Here is a 17216-nt window from a genome sequence, read left to right as displayed (position 1 = left end):
TAAAGACATGATAGGCTGGGATCCACTGTGGGAAGAAAAGGTAATATTCATTCCATCCTCTAATCCCCTTCTAATGACAGTAAAACTTTGCTGGGCTTTGATCTTATTGAGATATGGGAAAGAAATGGAGACATGCTAGTGAATGGAATAAAACCATACTAAGAACAACACTCTTAGAGGAGAGACAGGAGAAATTGGCAGTAGCTGGCAGGTTAAAAGTTTGAGATCTGTACCTAAACAGCAAGTAAACAACAAAGAAGGACAGGGACTTATAACCAAAATATATATTTAGGTTGGAATAAAAGCCTTATTTCCTCAGCACAGCCTGACCAATGTAGACCCTCCTCAGAGACAGGGAGAGCAGGTACCCAGGGAGATGCACTGGTGAAGGTATTGCTGTTCTTAGCCTAAACTGCAGTTGTAGAAAGCCTGGTCTGAACACAGAGATATTACACAGGGCTCTTCTTTCAAACCCACTTCTATGGATTTTATGAATTAACATCACTTGACATTTGAAACATATTTTTAGGAATAATACATGAGGATACAAAAGGAAATAATTAGAACAAGAGATAAAATTAAGAACTGAGAGTTGTATTCCACAGTTACTTTAAGCAGATTATGGAAACTCTGTTTCTTAATTTACTGATCTTGTACAATGAGGATAATCTTTATCCACAGGATTTTGTGAATGGAATTTGTGAAGTGCTTTGAGGGCTTCTCCATGAAAGTCTTATAATCTGGAATTGAAAAGCTTTATTAAAATGTTTTAGTAAGTCTAAGAAGCAAGTAAAGCAAACATAAAAGCTGCAAAATTATGATTTAAAACATCCATGTAGACTCATTACTATGCTGAAAGTATTCAGAAACAGTAGTAACAATGCACTAGTGTACATGGATGTCTGTAGGACTTCATGAAGTCATAACCAGCCCTAGCACTTTACCACACTAGACTTTCTTCTTTTTTAAAATATGTACTTAGAAATTTAATATGTAATTAGAAAGTTTATTAAAATGCAATGCATTCGGCAGTGTAGATACTGAATATCTTTTCTATTTAATGTCTCATTTCCAGTATTCTTCTACAACAGTATCATCATATTTAGCACTGATGAACTTTAAATTATCTTGAAAGATACAAACCCCTGTGTCTTAAATAATTAATATAATTTACAAGATTTGAAACTTGCAAAAAAGGTGCCACCAGTGTAAGAGCTTATTATTTTGTGTTCCTGTTTTACAACATAGATAATTCTTATTGCAGATTATTTGTATATGATGCTATTATGCTTATCAGTTATGTGTTAGCTAGTTTGCTGAAAAACCAAACTGACACATTTTGCAAAACTCCTTTCTTTGACTCTCTTTCTTTGACTCTATAGAAACATATATTGTGGCAAGCAAACAAGCTATAGTGTCCTTTTAACTGTGTAGCTAACCTTTGTGTGAAGAATTACAGCGATAAAAAAATCCATTGCCGCACTAGGAACTTCGCTTCAGAGGTTTCTTGCTTCATTTACAAGGAAAATGAAAATAGATTCCTGTGTGTTATCTGACTTCATCTTCCAATTTCTGAGCAATTATGACTTTTTCTGCCCACCACCTCATGCAAGTACTGAGCACCACTGTGCCACTACACCTTCTGAGATAGCCCTGTGTTCCCAGAAGCTCACCCCGTGTCCTCTCTGCCACATCATGTGAGCCAGTTTCTGCAGCCTTGTAGCCATGGCAGCTGCTGGTAGGCCTGAGAAAACAAGCCCTTGCAGAGAGCAGGATAAAGTCACATGGATTCAGCATACTATTAACTTAGTTATCCTGCAGCAGGTGGGAACCAACCTCTACCTCTCTGGTTGTGAAAGAGGACAAAAATCTTCCCTGCCCTGGGGATACAGGCTCTATTTCTACAGCTCTCACCCATGGATAAGGTGAAAAGGACCAAGCATCCTGCTGGACACTAAATTGAACATGCCTTTGCCACAGAAAAGGCTGACAATATCCTGAGCTGCATTACTGTGCCAGGCTGAGGGAGGTGACCCTTCCCCTCTATAGTATTTGCAGGGCCTCCTGACAAAGCAGGGGAAATGATGCATCTGACTCCATCTTATCAGAAGGCTAATTAATTACCTTATTATACTGTGTTATTCTATACTATATTACACTATAATACATTACATCTAAAATGAATCTGCCAAGCACTCAGCTCTGCACACAACAGCCCAGAATCTCATGACTGTCAGCTGACAGACCCGCCTCACACACACACTTGGCCCTGATAGGCCCAGGAAACAAAACACCATCACTTTGGGTAAACAATCTCCATATTGCATTCTACTTTTGCACAAACACAGGCACAGCAAATGCGATGACAATATTCTTGAGAAGTATTGTGCCTTGCTTTTCTCTGTGAAGAGAAATGTGGGGCTGCATCCCTCTGCTCAGCACTGGTGAGGCCCCACTTGGAGTGCTGCGTCCAGTTCTGGGTTCCTCAGTACAAGAGGGACATGGACATGCTGGAAAGAGGTCAAGAAAGGCCCACAAAGATGATTAAAGGTTTAGAGCATCTCTGTTATGAGGAAAGGCTGTTCAGCCTGGAGAAGAGGAGGTTTGAGGGGGATCTTATCAATCTATATAAATGCTTGAAGGATGGTACAGACACGACACTGCCAAGCTCTTTTCTGTGGTGCCCAGTGACAAGATAAGAAAGAGACAACAATTTTTACTGTGGGATGGCTGCACACTGGTACAGGAAGTTAAGGATTCTCCCATCTTGGAGGTATTAAAAGTCTCTTTGGACATGGTTTAATAGGAGTCCTGCTTGAGCAGGGAAGTTGAACCAGATGAACTCCAGAGGGTCCTTCCAACCTCAGCCATTCTGTGATCTCTGATCTGTGATTTTAATACAGATTTTCTGGCACAGACGAGAATTTGTCAACAAGCTTTTGAAGAGTTCTAGAAATGGTGTGTGAAGTTCTAAATGTTTGTTGTTGGATATACTCAATAATGTAGCTAAAACCTTCAAACCAATAAAACCTCAACCTAAGAAATTGCTGAAACTGCAGACAAGAGAAAGAAGGAAAGAAACTTTGCAAACAATGAATTCCCCTCATGTTAAAGGGAGAAATGCAGGTTTACCAAAGCTCAGCTGAGCATTTTGGTGATCTCCTTCAATAGCCTCTTCTGTGGCTCTTAAACCAGATTTTAAATGAGCAAGGAATAGAAATCCCTCATAATACTCATTCTAAAATTAGAAACAAGGCTTAAAAACAGTTTCCACATCTAATACACAGCCAGAGTATTTCATTATAGCAATCACAAAACATTTGAAGAGAGAGTGATTTGGGCCAGTGTTGAGCTAATGGAGGTGGAGTACAGAATTTAGGAAATACTTGTTCCTTTTTCCTGCTGCTAAAATTAGAAAATCTTGGCATATTTTCAGGTCACAGACCAATTTGTGTCTTTGTTAGGTGTCCAAATGCATGAAATTGTACCAACACAAAAACAGTAAGAGTGAGAGAAGGATCCAAATTTAAAAGGAGAGATGGATCAAAGATACACTATCGAAATCATATCAAAACTTCTTAGACCATGTTGAAAAAAAGAGACAGGCAAAACAATTTTCAGTCAAAATTATCTGAGATTTCTGTAAGACAAATGTTTCTGTGAGAATAGTTCAAGTTATCTGAATAGGAACTTTTGAAGCTGTTTCAAATTCTGATATAATTAAATATTTCTTTTACCCAAATTAACCTGTTTCTCACCCCTGTCCTGGGTACCTTCAATCTGCTCCACAATACTTAATTCCAATAAGGTATTTTATTTTATTTTCCTCTAAGCCAATTTCCCCATAAGGGCTGCAGCTCTATTTATCTTTTTGCTATATTAATCAAAAGTGCTTTACCACAACATCATTTTCTCTGCTGAAGTGCAGTTTGGCCCTACTATCCAGGTTTCTGCTCATTCTTCATTAAAGGTTAGAGGTTTCCTTTCTGTTGGAAATATCCAGATTACTTCTGAACCTTGTGGCACAACCTGGAGTCACATGGCTGGTGCATGCCTGGAGATCTGTCCTGAGCTAACTGAGCACAGTGTACCAGACCTTCAAGCCAACAAAGTAATTTGCAAAACACAGTCTAAATGAATCTAATTTTTTTGCATTTCATCTTTTCCAATGAAGTCTGGAACAACTTCCCATGGAACAGGACTTCCTACTCTTACTCAGTTCTAATTTGGATCATATGTGCCTGGAAAATTAAGTGAAAATAAGGTTTTGGGGTGACTTTTTTGCTGTTTCAGTTCTAGTGCATGCACAGCTAGCACAGGAGTGTAGTGCTGGTAGATGGGAACGTGATGAAACAGCCTCTTGGTCAGCCCATGGTGACAAATAAGATGATCTGTGTTTACTGAGCTGCAGGACACCTCAGTTCTATGGCAATGCTCAGCTTCTTTCCTATTCCTGGTGCTGTGTGTGTCTCAGTCTGCAGCCCCAAATGGGTCTGAGCAATGGAAAATCTCTGTTGTAGCATGGGAGCTGTGAGCTCATCCTCTCACCTTTGCTGCAACTATTCCCTTTGTGTGAAAAGTTTTTTGAGGATATGGGTAGTAGTGCAAGTAGCAGCCACACCCAGGACAACAAGGAAGAATCTGTTCACCAGTCCTGTGCTTCCTGTGGAATGTCAACAGGAGGGGGGAATAATCTCCCACAGACCACCCCAAATCATCAAACCAGTAGGAACTGTACTTGCCATGCCAAGAGCCAGGCATCAAAGCTCAAGTGCTTACATATTCTATTAAGTGTTTTAATATTAGAGCAGGGAGACCAGAAAAACTGCAACCTTTTGGTTCCCTGAGGTCTCCTAAAGAAGGCCATGAGGGACAAAACACTGTATTTTTTCTGTTCTTTTCTACAATATTAAACCACTTAATAGAATATGTAAGCTCTTGAGCTTTGATGCTTGGTTCTTGGCATGCCAGAGGCTTTGTTACATGTTTCTACAGTAATTGAAAGAAATATCCATCTGTAGCAATTTCATTTTTTAGCAAGCTGAACAGATTCTTGGGAGGTAGGAGCTGCAAACATATGAAACGGAATAAAATAGTTTCTATCGAGCTCAATTCTCTTAGTTCTGCTTTTGAGGAAACAATCACAGAGGAGTGTTGTAGAGGAGCCCTGGAACCAGAGCAATCTTGGTTCAAACAATGCTGCCTGCAGCCAGCCCTGGGGATGCTTACAAACCTGCCACACCATGTCAGCAGGCAGGGCTGGGGTTGTGCCACCAGACTCTGGGTGCAAGACAGCAGCTCCAATTATCCAGCTCAGACTTGTGAGTCACAACAACTGTTAACCAAATCTCACCCACCTTATCATGGTTCATCTTCCCCTCTTCTTATCCTTTACTCTGTTATGGCTATATGATTTTGGGACAGTGATTTGTCTCCTGCCCTGTTTGCTCACATTGTGTCACAATGGGACCCTGATCTTGGTCCAGAAATACAGATGACGCTACATTACAACTAAAAAGCAACAGTCACAGGACAGCTATTCAAAAATCAATTTAAAAAATGGAAAATGGGATATGCTACAAGTAGAGGTGACCTTGGAGGAGTAGGATAAAAGTGGAATGGAACCAAGAAAGAACTCAGGAGAAATTTGTAAAACCCGAACTTTGTAGACGTTTGGCAAGGTGCTGAACAGGGAAAATTTCTTTGAATAGCGGAGAATCAAGTTTCCACAGTGAGGTTTGTTATGGCCTTTGAGAGCTCAGAATTTTACAGCTTCAGCAGATGGACTTCACCCAGGTAATATGTTATTTTTTTGGAACCTAAGATGTGTGGTTAGCAGCACCCCCACCAACATCTTTCATTTCTGAAGTTGGCACTGTTTTGGGGATTGGCAACCAATTGCCTAGGATGCATGCTCACAGCACTGTGACATCCTGACACAGAAAATCTCACCACTCTGGAGTACTTCAGTAATACTGCTTCCAATCTAAAGGCACAAAACTCCCCAAAAGTAAGGTTCATGCACTATCTTACCTTTCTGCTGAAAAGCAGCAGGGATTTGTTTGCTATTGTTTGCCCCACACTATTCTCATCTGAAATGTGTAGCTGCAGAGAAAAATTACAGTGAGATTCCTTTTTTTTCTGCCAGGTATTAGAGTGAGCTCAGTTGTGCATTTAGCTGGTCTCTCCAGGTAGCTGAGCACCTCAGGGCAAAGAGAGGTGCTGTAAGGCCAGCCTGTGAAATACATGAGATTTTGATTTACATTATGAACATCATAAGCCTTTGCCTCTAGAGAGCAAAGCCAGAGCATCTTTTCTAGGCAGGGATGATCCCAGCAATGTCAATTGAAATGTCAATTCAGAGCATGTTGTTCTGCACAGCTCCTCATACTGTTTTATTATTTTATTGATCTAGTGAAAAAAATAGAATGGTAGAATTGGTTGGGTTGGAATGGCCCTTAAAGATCATTTTGTTCCAAACCCTTTGCCAGGGGCAGAGACACCTTCTGCTAGACCAGGTGCTCAAAGTCCCATTCAACCTGACCATGAACACATCCAGGGGTGGAACATTCTGGGCTCCTCTGAGCAATCTGTTCCAGTGCCTCACCACCCTCAGGAAAGTGCTTGAACATTTTATGTAGCTGACATCCAGCCTGCAGTTGTCAATATCACCAAAGAAATCACTGCAGAGCAGGATCATCCCCACAACTACCCCAGCTTGATGACAAGCGTGTTTAGACTTCCTTTCCTTATAATCTGCACTCCCACAAGGACAAAACAAACAAATAAAAGAGAAAAATATTACCTCTAATCTGCAAAATGTAGGTTTATAATGTTCCATTACTCTGACAAACAGAAATCTACTTGCAGAACAGACTAAGTGCATTTTTTAAACCAAACGGCCTTTGCTCACCATCTCCTTTGGGGCACAACCCTTTCTCCAAGCTGTTCCCATCCACTCCAAATCCAAAGTGCACACTCCAGTCTTTCTCTCCCCATGGAGGTCTGGCTGCTGTCTCTCACTACCTCCTCAGCAGTCTGTTTGCAGGGCAAGCTCCTGGCTACTTGCTGCAGCTACTCCTGTCTGCTGCCTTGCCTTGCCCTCCTGTCCCCTCCAGGCACAACCTCTCCACTTTCACATGAAGGGCCTCCCTGACCCAGTGCCTCTCCTCACAGGACACAACACAAAAGGAAAACAAGCACATTAATAATTTCACAGGTGTCTTGTAGCAAAGTGTCAGTGCTGACTAAAAAAGATTTGAGAATAGCTGTAAGTGTTCTGGCGAAAAGGAAAAAAAAGAAGAATGTGATCCTTGATAAAATGATGGAGGTCAGCAAACTGCAGCTAAAAATGGAGATAGCAATGAGATAAACACCAGCTGTTTTTTAAATCCTTCTGAAGCAATGTACGAGGTGAATTTCAGGTGTTTAAGAGGACATATGCAAAGTTCTTGGAAAACACACTGCTGTAAAGGAATTTTAGAGGAAGAAGGAATATATATGGTTGTTGCCAGCCAGGATAAATTATTATTAATGTTTGCAATGGATGCCCAAATAGCAGGCACCAGAACAGTGCAATGGTTTGGCCTCAAAAAGCCTCTAGACACCAAACTTTTTCACATAGAAAGATGTAAAAGGTCCAGTTTCTGTGTTTTGCATTAGTAGGGGGGAAGTGAATAGAGAAAGCTGACAGCTGCCAGATGGCACAGATAGCTCCACATTACCAAGTACATAAGTTTATGACAGAAGACTTGCAGTTTTGCAAGAGCTCAGCCTTCAGAAAGTACACCTAAAAGTTCATATATTGTATAAATCAGGGTGACTGAACAAGGTTTTCAGCTTCCTCTGGAAAACTCTTTATCTCTGGAATTTCTGGCCATCAGCTTCAATCCCTTGCTTCAGTGAATTCTGAGTGCCACATTACTATCCTTCAGTCCCCTCTCCCAGCTCCTGCAGTCCTCACAGCTTCTCTTCAGGAGGTGATGGAACTGCTTAGGGCTTACCTTGGTGGCTGTTTCTCCTTGTATCGTTTTCTGACACATGTGAGTTCCTGATACCACCCAGGGCAGACCTGAAAACAGAAATGCTGAACTGCCAATCCTGTAAAATGGGTTGGGTCACAGGAACAGACACAGGATGTTGTTTTTTAATCTTGCCATCAGTTAATGGTATTTCTAATTTCATGCAAATTCCAGCGACAAATAGGAATATTTAAACTAGGCCCTTTACAAGGTACACTGAACTAATCTTAAGTAAAAGATGAGAGATTCAAGGCTGAAGACTTCTGTGACCAGCTACAAGTGAAGATCCACAAATGTAACAGGGGAATGTAGTTTATCTGCATGCATCCTCCTTTCTGGCAGTTTCTGCATGTAATTCTGCTCACCTGACTAGTTAGAGAACAAAATTTTATTGCTGTAAATCATATTTCTTTTCCTGTAGAACAGGACAGAAGTGAAAAACCCTACATTCTGGTTAGTAGTAAGATTGGATAAGATAGAACCAGAAAATTTCCCTTCATAAATAAAATCAAGATATCCTTAAATAAAGTCTGTAGTCTGGACACTTGTGCCCTTTTTGCTGTGGCTAAGTTTGTCACAGTTGTTCTCCAGGTATGTGCACATATGCAAAAGAGTCTCAGCTCTGAGTTGGTTTTGAAGTTTCAACAACACAAACAGGGAAATCTGTTCTGTGTCATCAGTATTAGGCACTGAATTTGTATGTCTGCAGTAATTGCCAAAAGATTTCTCACCCCAGCTTTGTTGTGATTCTGATGTTCTCTAAATGTCAGTGAAATCAGATAGCCGCCCCTTCGCTAAATAATGTCTGTCCTCTCCCTCTGTCCAGGGGACGAACATATTGCCAGGGACTTTTAAATAAAATGAAAGATGGGGAGTGCTGAAACAGCCACATGTACTTCAAATTCTTCTTATAAGAGTGGTTGTCATTAGCACAGTGTATTTTTGTTCATTGCATATGTACATTTTCTAAATAAAATTCCCAGTACTATTGCCCCTTTCTCAAAAAACCATCAGGGACTCAAGCCCAAAGTTATAGCAAAAGAAAATTTTTATCTCTTTAGAAGGCAAAATAAATCATTCTGTGGGAACACTGCCAATCAGAGACTTATTGCAAATGAAAAAAAATTACACAACTATCACTGTGTTTGGATCAATGACACCTGTTTCTAGGTAGATTCAGTGCAACTGTTATGTGTGCAGATGTACACACAGATGATGCTGGTATTTATAGAAGGGTTCACAGCCCATTAGAAACCATCTTGTAAAAAAGCTGACTTTAAAACCTCTGAAGATGCTTTTATGGAGCTTCCAGATGCTTGGATAGTCAGCCAAATCTCTGGTCCACGAGAACAGGATGGAGATCTAAAAAATCAGGTTGTGTTTTTAATTTTCTCCTGCAATATCTCTTGCATTTGGCACTGAAAGAAAACATAATAATTCAAGAGAACCAAAATCAGTCTGAGTTCAAAGGAAAGTTTCAGTTCAGTTTGTGGATATCCAAACTGGCATCCTCTCCCTACAGGTGGTAAATGCAACTGATGTCTCTCATAATCTTTTCTATAAATAACATCAGCACAAAGGTTTGCAAGACAGAGTCCCAAGAGAATGAGAGTAGTTGATATTCTACTCTCATCTAACTAACTGAATGAATGCAGTTTCGTTACTGACCTTCCTTTCTTGGTAGCATTGTTAAGACTTTACCTATTAGTAAAAGAAATTTTTTTTTTTGTGTAATTTTATAGACTTATTCTAGAAGAAAGGAAGCACTATCTGGACTTGATCCTATATAAGGAACTGAAATTAATGAGTGGACAAAAGACAGGTGCAGAACTGAGTTCTGATTGTGCAGTGTTCATGTGCATATCCAGAGATGCAGATGTATTTCTACCGTATTTTCATCCATTTACTATTCAGTACCATGACATGTTTTCATAGAGATGCTGTACCTGAGCTCACCTCCTCTTTTGTTCCTTCAATGACCTACAGAGCTGTTAAGCAATGAAGAGTGCTTTTTCTTTAGTAGTGCTCTGTTCCATCAACATTTGCTGCTTCCACGCAGTGAGAAATACACTTTCCTCCCAGCTTGCACAGTTTAAGTCTTATCACGTAGGTAGAAGCAGTCTATTGGCAGTCAAAACAGACATGTCTTACTTTGCATTTTTCATGATACCAATACCTGTGAACAGAAACTTCACAGATTTTCAGATTTAACTACTACTGGCTTAGTTTACTTTAAATGATAAGTTGTGGGAAAAGAGAAAAGGATAACTGAATGTGAATATGAGAAAGAACTGAGTTATTTCTCTGGCCTTTTGCTGCCTGTCCCTTGGGGCTGCCTGTCCCCTCAGTAGGGCAGTTTTAGGGAGGAGGTTTTCAAGGAAGCTGAATGAATCTGTTTCCCTCAGTCAGGCAGTCTGGGCAGGCTGCAGTACCTGCAGGAGTGGAGCAGCACCAGTGCTGGCTGCACAGGCTGTGGCAGCAGAAATAGCACAGCTCCATCAAAGCACTGCTGTCCTGACCTAAAAACCCAGCTAGGGAATGAGTTCACAGCCACAGGGGCAGTGCTGAGCTGACACAGCTACCCTGCTCTTCCTATTCATGCTCTTCTGAAGACACAGCATAACATCCAGCCTGCACTACATAGTGTATTATTTTATTTTATTTTATTTTATTTTATTTTATTTTATTTTATTTTATTTTATTTTATTTTATTTTATTTTATTTTATTTCATTTCATTTCATTTTTATGTTATGTTATGTTATTTTATTTTATTTTTTATTTCTTTACTCTAAGTCCCCAGAGCTTCAGTGCTACGTAGGATTTAACACATCCAGCAAGGCACTAGAACAAAGGGCCATGCCCAGAAAAGTAATGAACACATGCTGTCATAACATGACAGTTAAAGTCACCTCCCTGCTCCTGTGAAACCTTCTGTTTCTTCAGCCTCCTCAGCACATATGCTTTACCAACTCAAACTCACTCCTGCACTCGTAAATACATATCATCAACTACCCTTTGACTATTTTATGCTAACAGAGTCTATGTCTCTGCTGGAAAACATAGCAAAATTTCATTTGGTTTAGTAAGCTTAGAGAGGGTTTACTCAGCTGTAAGCAATACCAGTGGTTGTTGTGCAGTGTGCTTTACCATCTGACCACAGACACCAAAGGAGTACACAAAAGAGAAAAACAGGAATTAAACTTCAGAAATTTAAAATCTTCACTCCTGAACAAATGTCTTTCAATAGGTCAGTAAGCACTAAGGAGAAGAGCACTTTTAAGATAGTACACAGAGAGGTCAAGAGTGACTTTTTTTCCACTGAGGACAGCTAATAGTTGCCTTGCAAGTGCTGTATCATTCATGGAGCTAACCAAGCCCATGGAAAAGATGGACCTATAAGGACCTATTAGTCTGGGACCTGATGGCAGAAATTAGAGCCAGAAGGCAGGACCTTGGCAAGGCATAATTTCTTTAATTTTGAGGAAAATAAAAATGATTGCCTCTCACAGAACTTCCAAAAGAATTAGGTGAAATTTGTTAATTGAAGCTTTTATTCTAAAAATATTTCAGTGATATTAATGAAAGAAGGAACTCAGACCTGAATTCAGAATGAGAGTCAAAACTGAAGTGCACACTAAAATGTGGTTTACATGTCAATCTTTGCCTAGACCATATATGTTGCTAATTGCTACAACCGAAAACAATGTCTGTATTTTTCATAGGAAGAGATCAAAACCTAAACCTGTGCGACAATCCAGCTTTGTTGTGACTGGTGAAAAACCTTCAGCCTTCTTCCAGTCAAGCAACTTAGCTGTTCTGGAAAGATCCATAGAATGGTTTGCCATGGGCAGGGACATCTCCCGCGAGAGCAAACACCAGATTGCTCAACGTCCCATCCAACCTGGCCTTGAACACTCCTGGGCAGGGGAATCCACAGCTTCTCCAGGCAACCTGGTCCAGTGCCTCTCTATCCTCACAGGGAAGAATCTCTTCCTTGTATCTAAACTAAAGATTTCCTCTCTTTCAGTTTGAACTCATTACTCCTTTTTCTTTAACTACAGCTCTTGATGAAGGATCCTTCTCTGGCTTCTTTTTTTTCTCTTTCTTTCTTTCTTTCTTTCTTTCTTTCTTTCTTTCTTTCTTTCTTTCTTTCTTTCTTTCTTTCTTTCTTTCTTTCTTTCTTTCTTTCTTTCTTTCTTTCTTTCTTTCTTTCTTTCTTTCTTTCTTTCTTTCTTTCTTTCTTTCTTTCTTTCTTTCTTTCTTTCTTTCTTTCTTTCTTTCTTTCTTTCTTTCTTTCTTTCTTTCTTTCTTTCTTTCTTTCTTTCTTTCTTTCTTTCTTTCTTTCTTTCTTTCTTTCTTTCTTTCTTTCTTTCTTTCTTTCTTTCTTTCTTTCTTTCTTTCTTTCTTTCTTTCTTTCTTTCTTTCTTTCTTTCTTTCTTTCTTTCTTTCTTTCTTTCTTTCTTTCTTTCTTTCTTTCTTTCTTTCTTTCTTTCTTTCTTTCTTTCTTTCTTTCTTTCTTTCTTTCTTTCTTTCTCTTTTCTTCTCTTTCTTTCTCTCTTTGTCTCTCTCTCTTTCTCTCTTTCTTTCTCTCTTTCTCTCTTTCTTTATTTCTTTCTTTCTTTCTTTTTCTTTTCCACTTTTTAGCATGTACAAAAGAGTGTAATTCACCCCTCCTTAGGTGTTCCCTCATGTCAAAATGCTATCACAAAGTGCAGATTGATTCTGCAGAGTGAACCTGTTGAAAAATCCTTGACAATTGGATTAGAATGGATAGAATGAAAGAACTGCTGGAGCCCTTCTCCAGCTGAACTTTTGCAGCTGCACCAGCAGCGATGTGCCAAGGCAAGACAAGTTTGTTATATGGGTGATGCACAGTGCTTTGTGGGAGAATTATACTTTCCTATCCCAGCAACCATAAGACATCCTCACTGTACTTTGAGAAGAATGCAGCCAGTGAAATGAGAATGCAACCCTTGGCTCCCTGTGGCTCCCATTTCAGTTCTAATTTCAGAATAGCTTTATCTTGAAATCTTTATTCAGACACACACACACACATGCAAAAATTGAATCAAACTGCAAATGTATTTTCTCACTGCTTGCCCTTTTCACGAGCAAGATCTCAGGCAGGCTTTGAATATACATTATGAAGCTTTTCACTCTAACAATCTTACAATCCCCATTTCTGACACTGGAACTAATTCAGAGTATTAGTTCTGAGGTCAGTCACACCTCAGACTCAGGCAACCACATGCTCCTGCAGGATGACAGGACACTGCAGCCAGCTGCAACCTGTAACCATGTGCAACTGGCAGCTCACAACCAACACAAGGCAATCTGACTTCACTGAAAGTGGAAGACAAAACAACTCCAATTATGTTTTTATTTTCTCCGGCTTGGGTATCTTCATGCAGCCTGTAACCAGGGCAATTGAGGCACAACAAGTTGTCTGTGAGGGAATGTATTTCAGCTAGAACTCAAGATGTTTCAAAGGTTGATCTCTGACCTGCAGGAGGTGTTCTGCTTTTAAAAAGCTTCACATTTACATGGAATCGTTGTTTCTAATAAAGATGGTATTTTCTTCCCTCATGCTTGTTGTTTTAACTATTGCATTAATAACTAGAAATTTATGACAGCCCAATAAACTCATGCCAAAAGGACATCAAGTCTGTATGTGCAGCCCTCAGAATAGTGCTGTTATGCTTCAACATGACTGTCAGATTATTATTTTTAAATAACAAGTAGAAGAGACTATATCTTCTCATCCTTGGAAACCAAGCTGTTTTTTTTCTGAGACTTAAAACAACATTAGTCTGAGCCAGAGACTAAGCATGGGAAAACTGAATGCTGATGATATTCATCAGGCATTGCTATTTCAGCCCTAGCCCAGGCTCATTGAAAGGATTGTCAGACGTGTTTCAGTGCAGGCAGGATTTACAGTATAAATGTCAACAAGATAGCATAAACAGCAGTGAATAAGACTTGCTGGATGACTGGATGGAAATACTATAGTGTGTTGTGAATGCATTGTTAGTCATTGTGTTGTTTCTTTTTTTTTCTTTTTTTTCTGCAGGTTGTTTGCACTTTTTATACTGAATATATACTCAGTATATACTTAATATATGTTCTCAAAATCCAGAGTTCCCCCTTATCCCATTATAATTATCCTCCAGCTGTAATTATCCTCCCCCAAAGACAGACATGCACACAGTAATCACTATCAGAGCTTTCACAAACACCTGTGCAAGAAGCAGCTATCACCACTCTATTCATGGTTTCTATGTATAATATGGCAAGTGCACCATCTAGTCACAGCATTGCTCACTGCCACAGCCATAGTCTGCTAAAGCACCTTGCAAACATTCAAGCAAACACTGTCCATGTTCAAAGTGGTCTTTTTTTTTTTTTTTTTTTTTTTTTAATGTACAATCAGTTGGGTTCACTGGAACTTTAGGACAAATGTATTTCTGTAGAAAAAACATGAGTATTGATTGGGCAGAAGCTTGTGGGCAGCCTTAGCTGGAACTTCTCAGTGGAAACTCACTAATTTGCAAACTCAGCATTGCCCACAAGAGACAGAACATATGTAAGTGTTTATTATGTGAATACATCTGAAGACCTATTTAAGCTGATAGTTTAATGCTCCAACATTTGTACCACAGGCTTCAATAACATTTTGTCTCCTCTACATCAAGTCCTTCCAAAGACTGGAGAGAAGAAAGAACAGCAAGGAGTCCTTTTCAGCTACAATTGCTTTTTTGGAAGACTTACATCATGGTCCTACCCAAAGGAATGACACTATTTTTGTCCAAGTACAGGCACCATCAGGATACAAACAGACTCTTCAACTACTTGGGTTAGTCTTTGCTGAATATCATTGAATTAAACGGCAAATATGTTTTCTTCCAGCTTGACCTTTTCATGCGCAAGGACCTCAGGCAGGCTGAATATCATATTTGATGAATACCATCAATCCCATTTCAGCCTCCTCACTTCTTGCCTCTGTTTAAACTGTGCAATGGATGGTGTTCACTCATCCATACCAGGATGCCCAATTCCTCACCATCTTGTAGTGGTCACACATGCCCTGCCGCCTGTAAGCAATTGGGTAGAGTATGGCAAATCTAAACAGCACATCTCAGGGGGAACAGAAGAAAGGAACAAAGCCTGAACTCCCTGCTTCTTGTAGCTATGCCACCTACTTAGATTTCCTCCCCTGAAGCTAGTCGCGCCTGCTAGAACGACAAGGACTTTGAGGACTTTCATTGTTTCCAGGTTAACTGGGTGGCCTTCATTCCTCTTCTGTCTTGGGATTCTGTGGAGACCATCCCACTGTTTTACTTCACATCCTCAAAGCAAATGCTTGGACTCACCATTCCATTGTCCCTTTAAACTAGGCTATTTCTCCATTTTCTTCTCCCTTTTTTGTGTGCCTCTGCTGAGTAGAACATGAAGCCCTTTGCTAAAGTTGTTAGTGGATTATGGCTGCATCAATTTGGGCATGATCTTCCACTCTAAATGCTCTACCACCATTCTGTTTGTTTGCTTTTATCCATGCCACATTTGCTCTCAAAGACAGATGGATTTGAGACACTTGTGTGCATAATGTTAAAGAAGCTCCCTTTCCCCAGATCCATGCTTCTGGAAATGATATCAATGGATATGATCACCTACTTAGGAACTGGAGGGAGCTACTGGAAAGCCATTTGCATGCCACAATTTTGTAACTTGGCCAACAGGACTAACAATCTCTAACCTTTTCTCTGGAGAGGAAAAGTCTTGAGGCTGGGGGACAGCCTGAATTTTTTGCACCCTTTTTCACTCATCAGTACTATTTTATTTTTTTTTAATGAAGATCATAACCGTAGGATAGAAAAATGAAAATCTCCAGCCAAGATCAATGCAGAATCTGTGCAGTAATGAGCAAAATATCAAAAGGACTGATATTCAAAAGGAAGACGACACCCCAAGGTACCAGCAGCAGTTTCATTGAAACTATTGGACAATTCCATCTTTCTGAAGGGGAGAACAGGGCTGGGCCTGCAGGCATCTGTGCAGAGCAAACCTGATAAAGCTGCAGCTTCTCCCTCTCAGCTCCCTCAACCTCACATGTGCTCTATAAAGCACAAACTAAGATCTCCCCTGCTGAGCTAATCTCTTAGAATATAACAGCCCTGCAGTTGTCTAAAGAAAAACTGCCTCAGACAGGGCTCCATATCAGACTTGGTCCCTTTATGGCTCTTTCCCAACAGTAAGCCCACACGTGATCCTTTCGCTTTCATCTCTGGCTTCCAGGCAATCTTTGTTCTCTCTCAGCAAGGAGGCATCAAAAACTTTCTTGGGCTCAAAACTACAGGGACTACTCCAACACTCCCTGGAAACAGGCTGCCTTTCATATCTCCCAGCAATCCAGGCTCCCAGCCACCACATCAGTCAGATCTCCTTAGTCCTCCAAGTCCCATTAGTTAGGAAGAAAAACAGGCACAGGTGAGAGTAGAGGCCTGAATCCCTTCAAAGCTCACATTTGCCCATGATAAAATGCAGGACTCATGTAATACTTCCAGTAATTTAAACACTGGAAAGTAGAATGGAATAACTCCAGGTTTATTTAGCCTTTTAAAATATTAACTATTTCTTGTTGGAAATATTGTAGATGCACAGCTCCCAGCAAGTTGTGATGTGCCTGCATCTGCTCTGGAAATATGAGTGAAGTTCTGTCTTTCAATTTGGTACAAAAAGATTTTTAAAAATTAAAGCACATATTTTCTCATTTCCAATTTGAGCACCTTAGAAAGCCAAAAAAGCAGAGACATGTGAATAAATATCTCACCATACAGTGTGAGAAGCATAAGAATGGGTATTAGAATATTGATGAAGTTGTTGTGCATGCCCTTTTGGGTTAAAAAAATATTCAAGCAAAATGAGAGAGTCTAGAAGCATACCAGTACACCAAAATCTTTTCATTTAGCTGAATTTATATAAAATAATTTCTTGGTTATTCTTTCATTATTCCTAATTTCCTCTCAGTGACTTTTAATTTAATCTACTTTCATAAATGTAGTGTTCTTTATAAATCACAGAATCCTAGAATGGTTTGGATTGAGGAGGACGTTAAAGATCATCTAGTTCTACCTCCTGTACTGTGGTCAGGGACACAAATAGGTTGCTCAAAGCCCCATCCAGCACTTGCCAACAGT

The sequence above is a fragment of the Ammospiza nelsoni genome, chromosome 6, assembly GCF_027579445.1.
Source record: "Ammospiza nelsoni isolate bAmmNel1 chromosome 6, bAmmNel1.pri, whole genome shotgun sequence".
Taxonomy (NCBI): domain Eukaryota; kingdom Metazoa; phylum Chordata; class Aves; order Passeriformes; family Passerellidae; genus Ammospiza; species Ammospiza nelsoni.
The sequence above is the reverse complement of the archived record's forward strand: the minus strand, read 5'-3'. Positions refer to the sequence as shown.